This window comes from Vanacampus margaritifer, chromosome 17, assembly GCF_051991255.1.
Source record: "Vanacampus margaritifer isolate UIUO_Vmar chromosome 17, RoL_Vmar_1.0, whole genome shotgun sequence".
In the NCBI taxonomy this organism is placed as follows: domain Eukaryota; kingdom Metazoa; phylum Chordata; class Actinopteri; order Syngnathiformes; family Syngnathidae; genus Vanacampus; species Vanacampus margaritifer.
This window is the reverse complement of record NC_135448.1, coordinates 11,560,330-11,582,503: the sequence shown is the minus strand read 5'-3', so window position 1 is coordinate 11,582,503 and position 22,174 is coordinate 11,560,330. Positions and strand designations below refer to the sequence as shown.

Here is a 22,174-nt window from a genome sequence, read left to right as displayed (position 1 = left end):
TAAAGTCGAAATTTTCACACACCAATTAACTCGTCAATTGACTTCACACTGTGTTTACTCTTCTCTCTCATAACAACGCATCTGCAGTGTCATGTTTTAAACCATACCGCATTACGTGTGTTTGTGTGTGTACTTTTGCCGCAATCTGGATGGTGGACAATTCATCTGCATTAGCGGGAGATTAACCTGCACACCTAAAACATCCATCACTGGCACACGTGGGCGCGAGCACGTACGTGTTCGCCGCCCTGGGCAAGGGCAGCGGTGCCTGGGCGTGCGTGCGAATTATGCAAAACATGGGGATGCGGTGCTGGCGCACACACACACACACACACACACACACACACACACACACACACACACACACACACACACACACACACACACACACGCGCTCTCCAAAATCTATTTTAAATCCATCAGAAGACCTTGACGCCTTCCAGCAAAGTGACAACATCATGCTCTGCTTCCACGTCATCAGAATATTGGCAACTGGAAAAGATATGGTTTATTAAAATGTGTGATTTGTGTCACTCGCCAAAATATATGAAAGCAGATAGATAATATATGCAGTGCACCTTCCGAAACTTTGTCAAACGACGTTGGGTAAGAAATGTGTCACACCTATAAAAAAAACAAAAAACTCTAGCCTTAGATTACGAGTCTCAAGCATATTGCAGCTAGCACGAGAAGCTAATGTACTGTAGCTGTCATTGTCAAATGTCACTAACACATGGACTTAAATGCACCATACCACATAGGCCTATGTGTGTCAACAGTCATACAGGATATAAATGAAAGTAGTTTGTTCTTAAAAAAAAAAAAAAAAAATGGCAGTGTCTTACCAAACCATAGAGGCAGTGGAAACCTAGTTTAGGGCTAATGTAGCAGTCTGCATTTTCTTGTAAAGTGCTTCATACAGATGGACTTGAATGTTCAACACAAGCCACACAAGATCCATATTAAAGTTTTTCGTTCACAAAAAGTTGGTCAACACCGACTATGACTGAGTCCTATGACCCTTATCACGCCAACAGAAAAATACAGGAAGTAGAACCCTAGCTAGTGGCTAACATTGCAATGCGCATTTTTATTCAGTACTTCTTCTTGTCAAGTCCTATCAAACCAACAGGCCCATGGATAGTAAATACAGGAAGTAGAAACGAGCGAGTGGCTAACATTAGCAGTTTACATTTTTATACAGTACTCCTTGTTAATCATTTCAAACCAACAGGACAAATACAGGAAGTAGCAACCTAGCTATTGGCTAACATAGCAATGCGCATTTTTGCTCAGTACTTCTTCTTGTCAAGTCCTATCAAACCAACAGGCCCATGGATAGTAAATACAGGCAGTAGAAACTAGCGAGTGGCTAACATTAGCAGTTTACATTTTTATACACTACTCCTTGTTAATCTTCTCAAACCAACAGGACAAATACAGGAAGTAGCAACCTAGCTAGTGGCTAACATAGCAATGCGCATTTTTACTCAGTACTTCTTCTTGTCAAGTCCTATCAAACCAACAGGCCCATGGATAGTAAATACGGGAAGTAGAAACGAGCGAGTGGCTAACATTAGCAGTTTACATTTTTATAAGGTACTCCTTGTTAATCTTCTCAAACCAACAGGACAAATACAGGAAGTAGCAACCTAGCTAGTGGCTAACATAGCAATGCGCATTTTTACTCAGAACTTCTTCTTGTCAAGTCCTATCAAACCAACAGGCCCATGGATAGTAAATACGGGAAGTAGAAACGAGCGAGTGGCTAACATTAGCAGTTTACATTTTTATAAGGTACTCCTTGTTAATCTTCTCAAACCAACAGGACAAATACAGGAAGTAGCAACCTAGCTAGTGGCTAACATTGCAATGCGCATTTTTATTCAGTACTTCTTCTTGTCAAGTCCTATCAAACCAACAGGCCCATGGATAGTAAATACAGGCAGTAGAAACGAGCGAGTGGCTAACATTAGCAGTTTACATTTTTATACAGTACTCCTTGTTAATCATCTCAAACCAACAGGACAAATACAGGAAGTAGCAACCAAGCTAGTGGCTAACATAGCAATGCGCATTTTTACTCAGTACTTCTTCTTGTCAAGTCCTATCAAACCAACAGGCCCATGGATAGTAAATACGGGAAGTAGAAACGAGCGAGTGGCTAACATTAGCAGTTTACATTTTTATAAGGTACTCCTTGTTAATCTTCTCAAACCAACAGGACAAATACAGGAAGTAGCAACCTAGCTAGTGGCTAACATAGCAATGCGCATTTTTACTCAGAACTTCTTCTTGTCAAGTCCTATCAAACCAACAGGCCCATGGATAGTAAATACAGGAAGTAGAAACTAGCAAGTGGCTAACATTAGCAGTTTCCATTTTTATACAGTACTCCTTGTTAATCCTCTCAAACCAACAGGACAAATACAGGAAGTAGCAACCTAGCTAGTGGCTAACATAGCAATGCACATTTTTACTCAGTACTTCTTCTTGTCAAGTCCTATCAAACCAACAGGCCCATGGATAGTAAATACAGGAAGTAGAAACTAGCAAGTGGCTAACATTAGCAGTTTCCATTTTTATACAGTACTCCTTGTTAATCCTCTCAAACCAACAGGACAAATACAGGAAGTAGAAACTAGCAAGTGGCTAACATTAGTAGTTTACATTTTTATACAGGACTCGGGACAAATGCAGGAAGTAGCAACCTAGCTAGCGGCGTAGCTGTCAACCTCTCCACTCAGTGCTCCTTTTGGTCAAACAGGTGGAATTAAATGTATGACACCAGTCACCGTAGATCCAGATTAAAGTCAAAGCCCTTTGGTCACAAAAAGTTGGCCAATACCAGCTCCGTCTGAGAGTTTTATCAAAGCCAATGGAAATGGCAATAAAATATGCTGACATGAGGAGAAAATGGATGGATGGAAGTTGAATGAAGATTTAAGGGAGAACCAGGGTCTCCAGTCCAACGCTTTATTGATGAATTCATTGATCAAGAGTCCATTTTTAGAAGTGACAAGAGAAGTGCGACAACGGGGGGGATGGGGTGTAATAAAGTGAGTGAGCAAAAAAAAAGAAGATGGGGTTAAAAGAGATGGAGAGAAAACAGAGTCATTGTAGCGCTTGGCAGCCTTGCGCCCCTCTTTTTCGCTGTTTGCTTGTGTTGCCACGGCAACAGCGAAGCCAGGCTGCTGATAAGTTAAGCAGATGGTGCGAGGTTGATGACTGGAACTTGTTGGATGGCTTCCTGGTGGCAATGAGTGCTGGTTGGAAAATATTGATACTGATAGGTCCTGGTGCCCTGCTATTGGCTGGCGACCAGTCCAGGGTGTGTCCCGTGTCTCGGGTTGAAGTCAGATTGGATGAGCTACAAATCGCCCGTGACAGTGACCTTATTAGAGTGAGCCTATTCCAGCTGACTTTGGATGAGAGAAAGATGAGTCGGCGAGAAGGGATGGCGTCTTTGAAGATGCTTTAACATGATCAACGAGAACTTTTTTTAAAAGTATTTTATGGTAAATAGTCTGGGTCTTGTGATTCTGTTTAGCAATCCTCACATAGTAGAACAAAGCTAGCATAAATTGTAGCCAGTTTAGCATACTCTACTTGAAAGGCTATGAGTATTGTTACAGGCTAAGTCCTCGGTGCATATTTTCAGGAAAAAAATGCCAGCAGGAAGTCTAAGTACCTGGCGAAAACCCATCCAAGCACGGAGACAACGTGCGCACACCACGCGGGAAGGCCAAAATCGGGAAAGTCTACCAGTGACGAAAACACGTTTCTCGTACGTGCTGAAATGAGGAATTTTCACACCTAATTACGCATGCCGAGGTGTGCTGGTCTGTTGCCAGAAGACACTCAATGAATGATGACTCCGCAGGGGAGAAAAAAGGAGGAAGGAGAAGGTGTGATGAGGAAGGAGGAAAAAATGTGCAAAGCGCGGATCCGAAATCTGCATTTGCGAGCATTTAACTCTTTGACTGCCAGACGTTTTCAGAAAAGGGATGCCGTGGGTACCAGCCGATTTAAGCATTTTGACTGATCATTCAAGGTCCACAGAAAATTATGTGTTTGGACTATGGAAACACACGTACTACCAAATGAAAGATTGGACTCTCATCTTTCATCAGAAAAAAAAGTTTGTTTCTACCTTATTCCGTTTTTCAGTAATCAACAATAGAAAATGGTTAGTTTCACCTCTGTTTTGAAACAAAGTCTTTTAACGTCTTTGGCACTCCTCCCTAGGATTTTACTAAACGTTATTTAACGTTTTTGGCAGTCAAAGAGTTAACAGAAAGATAAATTGTACGTCTGGTCCCCCGCCGAGAAGGGAAACCGAAGTCCAGGCGCATGAAGGCGGCGGTTAAAAGTCAGGCACAGATAAGAACCGGAGGAGACGAAAACGGATGGAGGGGGCGAAAAGACGAGCAGCATCACGGAGAGCGTGTGCTAACGGAATGGCGAGCGCTAACATTCCTGGCCGAATAGATCAGCTGGCCCGGGGAGAAAGACAAACACGGCAGAGGAAACCGCGTCTAGACTGCTCACACACTCGCACATTCACAGATGCTCAAGCGACCTGCTGCTACCATGGACAATGTGAGCCAGCGCTGCCAAGAACATAAAGAGTGAGAAGCATAAAGATAGGCGTCGGGGGGAAAAAGCAGGTCGGGAGGTAAATAAGACAAATGAGCGCAAAGGGCGGTAGCGGCTCGTCAATAGCCGCCCAGCAAAAAATGTAATAATGACAATGAAAATGAAATGTTATTTCAAGATTTAAAAAACAAAAACATGTGTACAAGTGTTTGTCTGACTGTGGTCTGTTTTATCAGAAGTGACTAAACACATTTGTGGTGATAATAACTTCTGGTTACACTCAGCCGTGCTTCAGAACTATGATGAATCATTTTTAGGCTTTTAAATTAAAAAAAAAAAATCAAATAAGACATGACATTTATTTTTCTCTGTGCTTCAGGTTGAAGTGAAAATCCACAGGCTTAAAACGAAACTGCTGTTAGGCTTCCAGGCTACACGAGGATGGTAAGATTGGCCCTTTTAATAAACACGGGTGAGTCACACTTTCACATTCGTTACAAAAACGCGTTGTTTGTCATCCAGTTCTGTGTGAGTCAGTTTCCTTATTAGCGGAAAAATCTATGAGTCGCAGGATGACACCAGGGTAAGACGTATGACTTGATGCCAACCCTACCGACCATTCCTAAAAAAAAAAAAAAAGCGCAGGAAGTCAGAGTGATGAATGACCTTGAGTCTCATCAGAGGAAGTTTGCGCACGGTTGGAAGACGGCGATTTCTCCAGGGACCGAGATCCCCGTACGGTTACCTGACCCCGACCTCCATATGTGCGAGCGTAGCTTCCTCGCAGAGCTCCCCCGAGTGATTGACAGGTCAAACAGGCTGTGCGCTGATTGCTAATTGGTCTCAGGTAAGTCCAAAACTTCCAATCAGCTCCACTACTTGGAGTGGAAAATAGACTTCCTGTGACACCTCAGCGACTTTTCTCTTGAATAACAACCTTGAAGGTGACCCGCTCTCTGGGAAGCCACCAACTTGACGGCGGAAGATGCCTATCATGACCTTATTAGGCGTGACAGGTCGCCAAAAGTTTTGTCTGGTACCAAAGCATATTATCTGTCGTGTGCCTCTATTTTTGGCGCCCCAACTGGCGGAATACCAAATGAAGACCAAATGTTCACAGGCAAGATTGTCAAGTCGTGTAGTTCAAGCCAAGCAAGTCTAAAATTGGCGACTTAAGTCTGACTCGAGACAAGTCTGTCCCCATCTGATGGAAACTCTCGTTGAAATACCTTGAAACTGAAGCGTACCCTCTTACAGGAAATGCATTTTAGAGCCCAATCGTGTGCTTCGTAACACAAGGTTCAAACGCAAGCAACCTGAACGTTCCCGCTGCTGTTAGCCCCGGACTTTGCTTTGTGGAAACACGCCGTTTGATGTGTTTTCGCCGTATATGAAAATGAATTGAAACCACTCTGCGGGACGCCAGGCAATTTATCAAGGCGAGGGTGAAAGGCTCGCCGAGTCGACGGGAAGACGGCGGCAGCGGGATCAAAGAGCAGGCTTTGTATTATCCAGGTTTCTTTGATGAGTCGGAGGTCGGATTAACCACCTTGCGATCCTATATGCCTTCTTATATGATCCATGAATGTTATTCTATAGAGGGGAACAAAAAAAAGATGGCGAAAGAGTCTCATAAATGTTATGTGACTGTAAGTCTTTACAGACAATTGAGCTTGACAGGATTCAGCTGCTTTCGACAGAGCCTGCGTTTATCGGGTTAGTTGTGGGTTTTGGATGCATTGGGGTGTGGTCTGTCAATTCCTTTTACTTAGACCGCAATCACCTATACTGGTCTCTAAGATGGAAACAGAGACGGTAATGTGAAATCTCATAACTGATTTCAATGTTTTTGCGTATCTTCACTAGTAACTCTAACTACAGAAGATTTTACACTGAGGTGTCCGGACGTTTTGGCCGAGGCATTTCTGATTTTGAGCCTTTGGTCCCGGATCTTGGCAGATTTCGCCAACTTCATTATTTTGTCCCAGTATTTTTCCATGTGTATGTCGACCACACAGTTGTCATAGTGATTCATACAATAAACCAATTAAAAGTGAGTTAAACTGTTATATTCCTTCTTATTTACTTTACGTTTGCGTTACGTAGCAAGCGATGACCGGAACTACAACCACTTCCTGCTTTCACTTCTAAGAATCATGAGAAATGTACTCCTACTATCAAGTGCAGTCATCAGTGTTGTTGGTCAGACAACACGTTTAGCATTAGCGATTGACGCGCATGTTGGCAGTATGTGCCCCGCCAGTTAGAAATAATGTAAAAATATATATATTAAATAAAAAAACTGTAAACAATGTTCCATCTCTCAATGAGGGCACTTCCCGCCGGTTATTACAAGCTAACGCTGATAACCCGGTTAGCCGATGCTAATCTGTGCTAACTGTGTAGCTCAAGATCTGCTTAGGACTTTAACTCATTCACTGCCATTGACAGCTATAGACGTCCAAAAAATCATTTGAACAATTTTTTCTTAGTTTAACATATTTTTCCATTCTTGTTAATAAGAGTATGAAAACCTAGATTTTTTTTGTACATTCAGAACAGATATAAAATTTGTGATTAATCGTGAGTTAACTAGTAAAGTCATGCGATTAATTACAATTACACTTTTAATTGCCTGATGCCCCTCATTTTTAATAATCTTTACTTTTTTTCTTCTTCTTTTCTTTTCATACCTCTTGTTAACAAAATTGGGAAAAAATGTTAAACTAATAGAAATAGTTCAAATAAATTTTTGACGTCTATTGCCGTCAATGGCAGTGAATGAGTTAATGTTTTAGTGCCTTAGTTTAAACATAAAAATAAAAAAAAATCCATAATACTGTGTGGCTCCTTTAAGGCTTTTAACAGGTTCATTCAGAGACAGGCACATAAAAGTCCAAAAACACTCGACTTGGACTCTGTGTAGGCATTTGTTAGCATGCCAATTACTGGATTACCTCTGTTACAAGTGTGAACAATGTCATCGTCCTAATTTCCATGATCAATTTATATCTCTCAGCAGTCGCCATGTGTCTAAGCGTGACAAATAGCTTGTGGCTCTGAAGGGCAAGACTGTAGCGTGTAAATGTGAGATGTCGCCGCCGCTACAACTCATTCCATTGCGCGCTATCAGAAAAGAACGGATCAGATTAGCCGAGGATGACGTTTATGGATTTACCACCAATACCGCGACGTCTAATAGGAATTCGAGAGCCCTTGACAGCCTTTTACCTCCTCGGTCAAATTATAGCCGTTGTTGGAATTTCCTCCTTTGCCTGTCACTTCGCTCAGAAGCCCTTAAAGCTGCGTGCAATGGGGCCACTCGTGCTCAAGAATGGTAGACATTCTCTATCGTAGAATCAAACCTCACTATTCTCGGGGATTAGGAGCCCTGCAAACCCTGATCGGAATAGTAAACTCTGGTGTAAATGCTAACTAGTAGCTAATATTGGCTAACAGATATACAGAGCAGAAAATGTTTTAATTAGATGTGTATGGTTTATTCCAGTAGTTCAACTGATAAAGTAAAACTCATTACTATTTCTTGTAAACACATTAGAAAATGGTAGTAGATTTATAAGTATACTGTATTTTTCAGGTAAATGTACTTTACTTTAAGCATTTATTTTTCTGATTACTTTTTAGTTTTACATTTCAACCTTTGTGAATGACAACACGCTGTAAAAAAATATATAAGCAGAGAGGTAAATGTTGGGATTTTATATATTTTACATAATGTACAGGAGTTGAGTGAGTATCAGAGCGTTTTTCTACACAAGATCTGTACTTCTACTTAAGTATAGAGTGCGAGCGCTTTTGCCACTTCTGGCCATCCCAACGCCCTCGCCCTCGGCAAATATATGCCGAGCTCGACAACTTTCTGCCCAACTTATTCTAAAGTGTTTGCGACTTCTTCATGAATTTATGATTTACTTGTGCTGCTCTGGTGATTTGCAGCAATTTTGAGTTCCTTGGCAGCGAGCATCGTCGTGTTTTAACTGTCAGCTACACCCCAGAAGAAAAAAAAAAAAAGATTAAAAAAATAAATAAAGAGCAAAATTGATGTGCTGGCTCGCTGAAAGAGATGAACAGAGGGCACTCTTGAAATGTTGTTGATGTATAGCCATCTCGGCTGTCCTGAACTGAGGAGGGAACTCCTCAGATTTATTATGCATCCAACTCAGTCTCAAGACAAAATTAGCAAAGTAGCAACAAGGACAAGACAAAACTTGGGAGCTTCTCAAGGATTGACAAAGTTTGGGACAAAGACTGGAAAAGACACTACGAACCTAAATGCAACATGAGGAATTACAAAAGAGTTCCCGAGTTTAAAGGGGAAGCCAACCCCCAAAAAATGTCTTGGCAATATGTTCTATGCAGCCACATTAGTCTAAATATTTTTGCTTAACTCATTCACTGCCATTGACGGCTATTGACGTCAAAAATTAATTTGAACTATTTCTAGTAGTTTAACATTTTTTCCACTTTTGTTAGCAAGAGTATGAAAACCTAGAAGAAGAAAAATATTGTACATCTAGAACAGATATCAAATTTATGATTAATGGGGAGCTAATTATTGAAGTCATGCGATTAATTACAATCAAAAAAAATTATCGCCGAATGCGATAAAAAAGAAAAGAAAAGATTATTAAAAATTAGGAGCGTCGGGCGATCAAAATTTTAAATCATAATTAATTGCATGACTTCCCGAATTAACTCAAGATTAATCACTAATTTTATATCTGTTCTAAAATTACAATTAAAACATTTTATGTTTTCATACTCTTGTTAACAAGAGGGTAATAAAATGTTAAATTAATAGAAATAGTTCAAATGAATATTTGACGTGTATAACCGTCAATGGTAGTGAATGTTAATATTGCGTTAGGAGAATATGAGTTAAGCAGCAAAATCCAGCAGTTTTTATCAATATCAGAAGGCGGCCATTTTGCCAATTGCTGTTGAGTGAAAATGACATCACAGCTGCTCAGGTCTCAGGTAAGCAACCAATCGCAGCTCAGCTTCAGAAAACAGATGAGCTGTGATTGGTCGTTGCCTGAGCAACTGGGATGTCATCTTCAGTGGACAGCAAGTGGCAAAATGGCCGCCCCCAGACATGGATAAAAATGGCTGGATTTTGCTGCATAACTCATATTCCACAAATGTAATATTAATCAGAATGACTAGTGAAGTCACGTATGACATATTATGTTAAGTGAAAATCTGCAATACAGTACGGAAGCGTATTGCATTCACTTGAAAAAAAAAAATCCTGTTTTTCAGACTAATTTTTTGGGGGGAGCTTTGTTTTTTTTGAGTATTTTTTTCTGTTTTATTGAATATTTTTTTCCCTGTTTTTGAGTTGTTGTTTTTTTCCTGTTTTTAAAAATAAACATTTTCTCTGTTTTTTAACCACAATACAGTATACACATCCATTCCTTTATTGAGAGCCAGTAAGGAAACATGACCATCTTATTGCATATGGACGTATGCAAGAAAGTGTCCACTTCCGCTATTAGCGAGTCTGTAACAAGTCACTTGGAGTTCAAAGGTTAAAAAAATAAATAAATACAGTACTCCGAAAAACAAAACACCAGCTCTGTTTTTCGGAATAATTTTTGTTTCTGTTTTTTTTGGGAATATTTGTATTTATTTCTATTTTTTTTCCTGTTTTTTAAAAAAATATATATATATTTTTAAATAATTTTCCCACAGTTTTTCTGAATATTTTTGTTCAGCCTGTTTTTTCTGAATATTCAGTAAAACAGAAAAAAATATTCAGAAAAACTGAAAACAAAACAAAAAACTAAAAAAAAAAAAACCAGCTCCCCAAAAAATTGTCAGAAAAACAGGAGGGTTTTTTTTTCAAGTGAATGCAATACGCTTCTGTAATATAGAGACCAAATAAAAAAAATAAAAATAAATGAAAAAAAAGAAATGTATAGGGTAATGGGCAAACTCCTTGATGGAGTTAAAAGCGTGTTTACCAGCTTAACATCCACAACAGGTAGCAAGCATTTTTTTTTACTCACATTTGCCGACAATATAAATCATTTATCAAAGTGGTAGTCAACACTTGTTTATATTGGCCTGTGTGAGTCAGTGAATGGCTATGTTGTTTTTCAGCATCTTACTCAGCATGCAACACGCCCTTCTGAGCGCAAACCGCAACGTTTTCTGATCTCGCGCCACACATTCACTGTCGGGAGGACGTGCAAACCGCCAAGGTTTCTCTCCACGTTGTGCACACCACCGGGGGCCGCCCCCGCAGCGCGCCTCTCCTTGGGGTTTTGTGGCGCCGCAACAACATTACGCAGGGTCCGCTCTCCAATCGTGACAGGGGGATGCTGGTTATTGGTTGGACCGCGAGGGAGCCCGCCAGGCCGAGGAAATGTGCGGAAAACGTGGCGCTCTTCATCATGAATTATGTTGACGCTTCTCTGCGCAGGAGAGACTCCCTTTGGTGCCTTTCATCTGACTTTTGAGAACCAATAAGTGTCACAACATTAAGGTGCAGCTGCATAATGGAATGAAATCCAATACCTGGCTCCAAAGTCTTACCTACAAAGAAAATAATGTTCAGTTCTGTTCGGGTATATTGAGGCTTTTTGAAATTTTCGGCATTTGTATACACTATATTGCGGTCCAGAGTTCATGCCAACACTACTATATCCGCATTTTTTTAAATGGAGTTTTATAGTATACGGGAAAGTTCGAGTTCCCACAAAACAAAGAGAATATTTGCCTGCAAAATTTTGGTTTGCTCTGTTTGTACGTGTTGCTGCTACCAGTTGTTTGAAGGTTTATAATTACCATTAGGGATGTTTGATACCACTTTTTTTTTTTCATACCGATATTGATATTCAACTGTTAGGTAGTCACAATACCGATACCAGATACCGATACCACTAGGAGGCTACATAAAATTCCCCCCCAAAAATGACAGATAATCTTAAAGAAGGACCTAAAAATCCCAGTGTAGTATTTTTCAATGTCCATTTCGTATTCCTCTAATTTCTAAGTTTTATTTCCTGATTGTAAAATGGCCACGAGAGGGTGCGGCCACCTGATATGGGTACTCGCTCATCCCTAATTACCATAACATCTATGCTAATTTCAGTTAGCCCGTTTATGGTGTTTCGCATTATATGCTAGCATTAAACTTTACTGTACATAGTTTGGATGAATATTTATGTTGAATTCTCTTTTGATTTACGTGTCAGTTTTAGAGTAAATTTCAATTGGAAGTGACAAAAAAATAAAAGCAAGCATGCAATTCCTCTTTTAACTTTGACTGCCAGACGTTTTCAGAAAAGGGATGCCGTCGGTGCCAGCCGATTTTAAGCATTTTGACTGATCTTTCAAGGTCCATAGAAAATTATGTGTTTGGACTATGGAAACACACATACTACCAAATGAAAGATTGGACTCTCATCTTTCATCAGAAAAAAAAGTTTGTTTCTACCTTATTCCGTTCTTCAGTAATCAACAATAGAAAATGGTTAGTTTCACCTCTGTTTTGAAACAAACGTCTTTTAACGTCTTTGGCACTCCTCCAATAGGATTTTACGAAACGTTATTTAACGTTTTTGGCAGTCAAAGAGTTAAACAATAATCTTCCTTTTTTTTTGACCACTTGAGTGAGAAGCGGAGCTAAAGAATACTTTCAAAAAGTGATTTTTAATTTTATTTTTTTTGTTTTTTCTTTGTTTGTTTGTTTTTTGTTTTAATGCACACGTAAGAGTAAGAGAACATTTTTAAAAAGGTGTCTCTAAATTGAATATGCATACTGTATATAAATACATCAGATGTATGAGGCAAAACAGTCAAAAATAAATACCGCTTTGGCCGGTGCTGATTTCAAGCACATTTCCATCCATCCATCCCCTATAGCACTTGTCATTAGACTTGACACTGGGTGAGAGGTGGGGTACACCCTGGACTGGTCGCCAGCCAATCACAGGGCACAAACAACCCTTAACTCACAGTCACAGCGATGGACAATTCAATGACTCTCACTTGCATGTTTTCTGGGCTGTGGGAGGAAGCCTAGATTCGAACCCTGAACCTCAGGCCCCGTAATGCAGTAACGAGCTAACCACTTGCTTTTGGTCCCATCCGATAAGCGTTTCGCTTCAGTCTGACGGTGGCCTCTGTCCTACAAAAAGCTCTTCAGCAAAGCGCACGCACGCTCCAACACGAGCAACATATATTCAGCTGGCGAGCGGATGGCGGGCATATTATACAATGAATTGAATTTGTTGCATCACGCCCGCCGTGCGTCACGTCGACTTTCCCCTCGCTGCTCGGCCGGTATAGATTGTGCGCGTCAAGGTGCGTCTGCTTTTCTAATAAGAGCGCATTACAACGCGAGGGAATAGATGGCTAATGCAAGAGTGGAGGCAGCAAGAAGAGAGGAGAAAAATGCTCCTCTTTTTTTCCCCAGAGGTGTGCAAATGTCAACAGTGCCATCCAGTGGATGTTAGCATCTCGGAAGAGAACTCCCATCACATGTGATCCTCATCAGTCGACAGCTGCTTGCAAGCGTGTGTGTACATTGCCCTAATGATGACCCACTAGAACCGAAACCATCTTGCATACGACTCCATCCATCAAAGCGTTTTGCAGTTACACCAGACAAATAATGAGAGGACGTCATTCATCAGCCGTTGTTCCCGCGGTGCATTCAGGGACGCTCGGAAACTTACCTCCAAACGGGCCGTGGGCCAACATCCTTTTTTGGGGGGAGATTCACGCTGTCAAGTCCTGTTTTTTTTTTTCCACCAAAATAGAAAGATGTCTGTGTGAAAGATAAATAAAAAGACTTTAGTTGTGTGTATGGGTGAGTTGTCATGGAGACTAAATGTGCTCACAATGTGGACAAAGACAATACAGTAGATGGTTACTTTAACCCTGGAGAATCCAAGAACCCTTTTCTTCTTTTGAAAATTATGAATTATACATTAAATGACTGCTATAAGTTCACTGAACACCAAAATATGTTTTTTCAATTTTAACCCTTTTTTTTTTAACTAGCTCAGAGTTGCTAATTTATCAAAATATATATATAAAACATACTCCTAGGCATTGTGCAACATGATATGAAATAGATTAACAATTTTTTTTTTTTTTTTAATTACCATCGGATGGTTTGCTGAGAAGATGGTTTTGTTTGGATTGATTTCCAGCTCAACAAAACAGCATGTTGCCAGCCATTTTGTCACCACCACTTTGGCTCATGTAGGTGCAATATTCATCCACTAGATGGCCCCATGCAGGGGTCAGAAGTGGCACTCTGGACTTTTAAAGTTAAATTTGTAAAAAAAATAAAAAAGGTCTTTGTTATTTGAGTAGCAGAATTTATAGGGGCCAAATTTGACCCCGTGGGTTCTCCAGGGTTATTAAGTGAGCATTTACAGTACACTATATTCATTTGATGATTAAATCGCGTTATTGTTAATAGCAAATATTTGTAAACTAAGCAATTTTACACATGCCTTCAACCAATGTCTATTTTTATTATATAATAAGTTCATCCATTTTAATGATTGTATTATTGTGGACAAAGGAATACAGTAGATGGGTTCATTAGATATGCCTGTTGCACAATCCACTGAGCATTTATATTATGCAGTCCTGAACTATTTTGTACATTAATTTAGCCTCTTTTTTTATGATGATGAAAAAAATATCTTTACAAACTACGGTCATGTCATTTTTTTCAACAGTCTTAGAGCAATGGATGACGCAATAAATAAACCGATGAGCTGACTAAGCTGCGTAATCAGCAAAAAATAAATCTGTATGCAACATATCTTAATGGCTGACCGCTTCCTGCTGCACTGAAGCATTCCATTTTGAACAAAAGAGGCTTGCTCTATGAATCTCCCTTAACTATTTTCACTAGTTATTGTGGGAAAATATCCAGACATGCAGTCCCTATTTTATAGTATATCCAGCATTAAAAATTTTAAAGACCCTTTTAAAATAATACAAGCACATTTAACAAGAGCAACAAATAATCCCTCTGTTTACAGTAAAAAAAATCTATTTTTTTTACCAAACAAACTTTTCATCACACCTTATCCATAAATAATCAAGCCAAAAGATGTACGTTATAAAATGAACTTACAGCTGTTGCTTTCTGTAGGTGTAAAAAGCAGGATGAATGCAAAAAAAATTGGGGTGACTTGAAATACTTCACTTCCTGTATTCAATCTTCTTCTGACTTTAATCAAAGTTACACAGTCAAACTAAATAGTGTGCCGCCATCTGGTGGTCGACTGTGGAATTACACCCAGCATAAACAGGAGGCAGAACAAAACAGAGCTATGAATTGTACAAAAACATTCAGCAAATTAGCGGGACGTGATAAAGCTTCTGTCGTGGATTTTATTAGATTGTGCAAATGTAACTAAAGGTGTAGGAAAAAAAAGACACTCGCATGATGTCTAACGTTCACACACACACACACACACTTTGCCTTTTCTTTACAAACACCAGCATGCCCTGAGCTGATAAAGTTTATCAAGCGACACACACCTGCGATGGAAGGCAATGGAGCCTGCTACTACCTCTCAGTGTGTATGAGTGTAGGGAGGCGGGGGCCGCATAAATGCTGTTGGGGGGCCCGAGGTGACAATAATACACTTCTGGCTTGAGTGCTCAACACACATCACTGCATGCTCGCAGACTCGGCGTTTGTGTGTGTTGGTGTGCTGCGTGCGTTTGCTCTTCAGGGCTAGCTCAACTTTATCACATGATGGCATCTAAATCCAGGAATAAATGTATTCTATATTGAATGCTTCAAGTTGTTCAGGGTAGCAAAGTACGCAATCTGCAGGATATCCCTTTTTGGCCACCCCTGCTGTTAAGAGTATCAACTGCAGTGGTATGGTACCTAAAGGGTAAATAAGGCACACAAGCACGTGTTGCAGTTTGTTGACTGGGTGGTCCGCTGATGGGAATGGCATAAAATAATAATGTGCACACAAACATTCTTATTCTCACCATTTACAGTTTAGAGTCAAATGAACCAAAGCTAATATACATTGTAACGTTCATTGTTGTTGTTTTTTATAAACCAAACTAATTGCAATCTTTTGGCACATGTGCATAAAGTTGTTGTTTTTTTTATATCAGAGACAATTTTGAGTCATCAATGAATTTAACAACCATGTTTTAGTATGGAAGAAAAATTAGATCCTTCTATAACCCTATCGTGGTTTTTCTTAAACATCAAAAGCAATTGTCTTTGTTCGCTTTTGAAGTCATTAAAGACAATTTCATGAACTGTTTGCCAATGCCATACGTCAAAGACATTTTGTCTTCACTGAATCTAACAATTTCTAAACATCTAAGATTTCAAGCCTTCTCTTAACCCAATGTCTTTGTAAACATCAACAACTGTGTCTTCAATGAACCCAACGACATTTTTTTCAAGTATGTTGTTGTAAACATCAACAAAAAAAAAAAAAAATTATCTTGAAAACATCAAAGACAATTAAAAAAAACATTCTGTATGTATTTTTGCACATTTAACTCTTTGACTGCCAGACGTTTTCAGAAAAGGGATGCCGTGGGTGCCAGCCGATTTAAGCATTTTGACTGATCTTTCAAGGTCCACAGAAAATTATGTGTTTGGTAATCAGTAATCAACAATAGAAAATGGTTAGTTTCACCTCTGTTTTGAAACAAACGTCTTTTAACGTCTTTGGCACTCCTCCCTAGGATTTTACTAAATGTTATTTAACGTTTTTGGCAGTCAAAGAGTTAAAAGTCAATTTAGAGTCTTCACTGAAGCAATTACATGTCAAATTAAAGTATTCAATCAACTCATGTTTGCGTTTTTGTCAACATTAAAAAGAAATGCGTCTCCTAAATGTCAACGTCTTCAAAAACAATTTAGTCGTCAATGTCTTCCGTCAACCTATCGTTCACGGTTTTGTAAACATCAAACCCAATTTTGAGTCTTCTAGACCTGTCTAGGTTTGAATCCACAACCTTGTCACAGTGAGGAAGCGCCACATTACCTCTAAGCTGCCCATCATGCTAACATCATGAGACCTACAGTTAGTCAAAAGCTAACGCAAAAGAGACCACAACAACTATCATGAGTATTTCGGGACGGGTTGTAAAACTTCTCCAAAAGCCCACACGGGTCTCCCAAAGCGCCCCGCCGCTTTTGTCACTTTGTCAAGCCGGCTGTCAGTCACTCTGTCACCGTCAAGCAGCCTAGCGAGCGGCGCGCGGAGGCTGAGGCCGAATCAATCACACTCTTGTCAGCTGCGAAGGCCTGTTTGCTTTGGACGGATTACACAAATACCGGTACACACATTTTTGGACCAGCACACCCAGACTATTGAGGCTTCCCTAAATTAACATCCCATCCGGCTCATTTCAAATTGCAAATATTTGCAACTACATGACTTGAAAGCAGAAAAGGGAGACACGCACACATGCACAACTATCTGAGGCAATCAGCCAGTAAAAAGCAGAGTGACATTTTTTCATAGCGCTGGACTTAAATCGTGCCGTCACCTTCCAAACGTCCCACTTTGTAGTCCGCCTGTGTCGGGGAAGCGTCAATACTTTCTCCTCGTGACACCACAGCGCCCCTCCCTGGTGAAACGGTTGAACAGCAAGCTGTGAGGGTGCTGTAATTACTGGTAAGAATAAGTCCGAGTGGGTGCAAATAAGGATAGAGGATGAAAAATGGTGAGTTCGGAGTCGCTCACTTTCTCTTTCTCTTCCGAATCCGATGCGGGTCATTCTTTCTGTGCCTTTTGTTACACGTGTGAAGGTTGATGAACAGAGGACGGATGGATGAACAGATGGGCGGATGGATGGGGGTGAAAGAGAGTGCAAACACCTGAAGGAAAGGACAGAAAAGGAAGAGCGCATCTTGTGAAGAAAGCACACATGCTGAGTTTAAAAGTGGTGCAGTACGACTGAATGGGCATGCATACTAATTCCAACTGCTTGATGTCTACTGGAAGGGCATTGCGTACATTTTGAAAAGTCTCGGAGACACACAAAAGTGAAGGAGTCTGACTTTGGGAGGAATTTAGTTGAAGTGCTGATGAGAGGGGCGTGTATTTGTTTTGGAATCTTAACTAAATGGGAGGGACTTCATCGTGCAACAAGATATTGACCAAAAACACAACAAAAAGGCTTCATCAGGAGGAAAAGTGGATGTACTGAGCTCTCCCCAGAAAAAAGAAAAAAAAAAAAAGGAGGAAAAGTGGATGATCTTAGACTCGCCAGACATTAAATCATTCACTAGCATTGACGGCTATAAACATCAAAAATTCATTTGAACTATTTCTATTAGTTTATTTTTTTTCCCACTTTTGTTAACAAGAGTATAACAAATAAATAAGTAAGTAACTAATAAATAAGTAAAATTTGTGATTTATCGTGAGTTAACTAGTGAAGTCATGCGATTAATTACAATTACAAATTTTAATTGCCTGATGCCCCTAATTTTTAATAATCTTTTCTTTTTTTTCTTCCTTTTTTTCTTCTTTTTTTCTTTTTATACTCTTGCTGACAAAATTGAGAAAAATGTGGCGATAATTTTTTCAATCATAATTAATCCCATAATTTAGCTTGTTAACTCACAATTAATCACAAATGTTATATCTGTTTTAAATGTACAGTAAAAAAAAATCTAGGTTTTCATACTCTTGTTAACAAAAGTGGGAAAAAATGTTAAACTAATAGAAATAGTTCAAATAAATGAATCTCCTCTGCCCAAAGTCAATGGCAGTGAATGAGTTAATGTTTTAGTGCCTCCGTTTAAACATTAAAAAAATAATAATTTTTACTTCAATAGTTAACTCACAATTAATCACAAATGTTATATCTGTTCTAAATGTGCAATAAAAATATAGGTTTCCATACTACTTGTTAACAAAAGTAGAAAAAAAAAGTTAAACTAACAGAAATAGTTTAAATTATTTTTTGACGTTTATAACCGTCAATGGCAATGAATGAGTTAAAGATATAAATAATTTGATGTAAATAACATGAACTAAAAGCTGGATTTTTGAACTTATGTCTGATAATCGCCTTTTGTTCTCAAACTCAAATATCTTCGGTCTACGACAAAAACAAAAAACGTTCCGATGCTTTTGGAAGGGGACTGTATGAACATTTACATGCTTTACACATGCATTTTGCTGAACTGATCACCTGAGAGCAGCTTAACCGCCAATGTTTGATGTTGCGTCGCGGTTGATTTTCGCTCTGCTTTTCAAAGAGATTAAAAGCAGATTGCAACTTGCCTCGCTCGTTTACACATTTGTGTGTGTGTGTGTGTGTGTGTGTGTGTGTGTGTGTGTGTGTGTGTGTGTTGTGCGGACATGCTGTGCCCTGCTAAAATTGAACTGTCATGGCCAGAATGGGCACTTTGATCATTTCATGTTCGCAGTCAAGGCAAAAGAGAAGGATGAGGGAAATAAGGTGAGTAGGAAGGAGGAGGAAAGGGAATGCAAATGAAAGCAGGAAATGTACATGGGGAAAAAATCAAAGCAGAAAACTATGAAAGGGGCAAGAAAAGAGCGGACAAGAGCGGTCGAGGGCGCGCGCACAAAAAGACGGGCGGCTGATGGAGGATAAGGGATGAAAGCCTCCTTTCAGCCCCGCGACGAGGATGAGCTTCGCATGGCATGCCACTTACCCTCACTCCGTAGCATGAGATGACTTCCCAGAATTCCTTTCATGTCCATCAGGACGCAGCCTGAGGAGGGAGACCTCCAGACACACACGCATCGTGCATAAGTGTCAACTACATATTGTTGAGAATGGACATGGAAGGAACTTTAGTTTCATGCCTCCTTTGCTGATTTTGACCCCAATTCTGACACCAAATAAACTCATTCACTGCCATTGACGGTTATAGACGTCAAATGTTTATTTTAACTATTTCTATTAGTTTAACTTTTTGTTAACAAGAGTATGAAAACATACCATTTTTTAATATAAAAACCATAACAGATATAACATTTGTGATTAATCGTGAGTTAACTCGTGAAGTCATGCAATTAATTACGACAAAAAAATGTAATCGCATGACGCTCCTAATTTTTTATATTTTCTTTTTTTTAAATCGCATCAGGCGATTACATTTTTTAATTGTAATTAATCGCATGACTTCAATAGTTAACTCCCAATTAATCATAAATTTGATATCTGTTCTAGATGTACAATATTTTTTTTTCTAGGTTTTCATACTCTTGTTAACAAAAGTGGGAAAAAATGTTAAACTAATAGAAATAGTTCAAATTACTCTTTGACGTCAATAGCCGTCAATGGCAGTGAATGAGTTAATAACATGATGGTAATATACACAAAAAGTAAAGAATTACTGACGCACAGCTTTTCGCAGGAGACATGGGCTGAGCCCTGCCGCAAACAGAAAAAAATCTGGAATTGACATTTCTTTAAATGAATTTGCAAACGTCGGGTCACGAATACTGTAATATTTTCACTTGTGGAGGCAGCACTTCATCGCCAATCAGATCCATGCATTGGTAACAAAAATGTATCAACAACTTAGCCGAACAGTCGCGTAAGTGCTCCTAATCAAAACCTAAGACTGTTTGCTAATGCTAATGAATTATGCTAACCTGTGCTAAATTAGCTTTTTGTGTAATCCGACTACTGTTTACAAAATGGCAGATTTTACCCAGCCTGGATGGCAAGTCGGGATAAATTTTCTCATGAATGTGGTTATTATCTAAATTATTCTGAAAATGCAAACACATTTTCTGAAACAGCGAACAAAAGATTCACTGCAGTGGAATCATTTCAAACTTGATGGCTGACCAGTCACTCCAGAGACCCAACAATTTGTGTCACCTTTTCACAACATGTCCCCAATAAGGACAAAAGGCTGCAAGTATCAATCAATCACGTAAAATAATAAATATTGTAAACGGCAGTGATTGACAGGGTCACAAACTTTCTCCGCTGTTTTTGCACTTCCTGCTATTAAGGTGACTTTGCATACAGTATTCGTGTGTGCGTGCGCGTTTGTCATCCAGCCCAAAAAAAGACAAGGTCCATCAAAGCCATGTTGTACCAGATAGATAGATAGATAGATAGATAGATAGATAGATAGATAGATAGATAGCTAACCAGCTAGGTAGCTATATAGCAATCTAGCTAGCGATGGATGGATAGATAGATAGATAGATAGATAGATAGATAGATAGATAGATAGATAGATAGATAGATAGATAGATAGATAGATAGATAGATAGATAGATAGATAGATAGATAGATAGATAGATAGATAGATAGATAGATAGATAGATAGATAGATAGATAGATAGATAGATAGATAGATAGATAGATGGGCCAGGTCAGGTGAGTGTGTGTGGGTGTTACCTTGGAGGACAGCAGAAGGGTATCCGACTAACTTCTCAACTCGTTCAATCACGAGGCGACAGGGCACGGGAGGCTGCGGCGAGAAGGACGGAGAGAGGGAGAGAAATAATGAAGGCGACAAGGCGAGACGGATGGTGGGAGGTTAAAGATTCCGATAGACGGGCGGGAGAGCGGCGCGAGGGAGGGACGGACGGCAGGCATTAAAAAGAATAGTGTGGGCTCGCCAGGGCGGCGGCATTGTTTAATCATTGGGAAACAAGACGGCGGGAAAAGGGGAGAATGGAGACGGGTAAATGAGAAAAGAGTGACAGATACGACGAGCGGCGGGAAGTGTGGAATGAGAATGAGGCTAAAGCAAAGGAGGATGTATGGGGATTTTTATTCTCTCTTTTTTTCAATGCAGGACAGCGATGACGGCAGAAAGGGAAGCGATTTAAAAAGATTCCCAGACTATAATTCACATGAAAAATGATCATTAATGAGAATTGTTCAACCTTTTCCCAGTTTGCAAGCACACGGAATGGCTGACTTCGATAAAACGGAGAGATTTTCTCATGCCTTGCATATCTTGGCTGAACGGCATGTGTTGAATTTCCGGATATAATACACCCCGAGCAACCTTGGTGTGACTAACTTCTACTTAAGTGCTGAAGCTTTAATCAAATGTGGAGCTTTTGAAGCAGGCCAGATTACCTGGCAGGCTAAAAACATCCAACTTTTTCATCATTCTGCTGGCCTGGCAGCTAAAGATGTCCGTTTGATAGCGCCGGCCACACATGCAAATGTCAGCGTAGGGCAGGGGTGGCCAAGTTGGGTCCTCGAGAGCCACTATTCAGCCTGTTTTCCATGTCTTCCTCCTTCAGCGCAGCTGATTCTAATGATCAGCTCATCAGCAAGCTTTGCAGAAGCCTGACAACGATCCTGATCATGAATCAGGTGTGTTAGTGGAGAGAAACATGGAAAACAGGCTGGATAGTGGCTCTCGAGGACCGAACTTGGCCACCCCTGGCGTAGGGATTGTATCCACACGGGAGGTCATTTGGAAACGAGTCGTACTCAATGTCGATTCCTCTCCTCCATTAGTAGCAAAACTCCATGAAGAGTGATGGATGTTAATGGAGACACGCGACGGGGTGATTATGGATCATCGCCGCGTAATGACGATGCGAGAGGATGGAGA

General features: G+C 39.9%; 1 protein-coding gene across 6 annotated transcripts in view; it reads right to left on the bottom strand.

Annotated features, from left to right (window-relative positions):
- Positions 1–17,398, bottom strand: part of trps1 (trichorhinophalangeal syndrome I) — a 171,213-nt gene extending 153,815 nt beyond the window's left edge. For 5 of the 6 annotated variants that reach the window (XM_077548803.1, XM_077548810.1, XM_077548807.1 and 2 more), the window contains exons 1-2: positions 14,732–14,794; positions 13,308–13,399 (exon numbers count right to left, since the gene is read on the bottom strand). The gene's annotated coding sequence lies outside the window, so the exon portion shown is untranslated. Of the gene's footprint in view, positions 1–13,307; positions 13,400–14,731; positions 14,795–17,139; positions 17,221–17,336 lie in introns of those variants that run through there. The other variant, XM_077548805.1, reaches the window with a different exon arrangement.
- Positions 17,399–22,174: the final 4,776 nt, after the last annotated feature.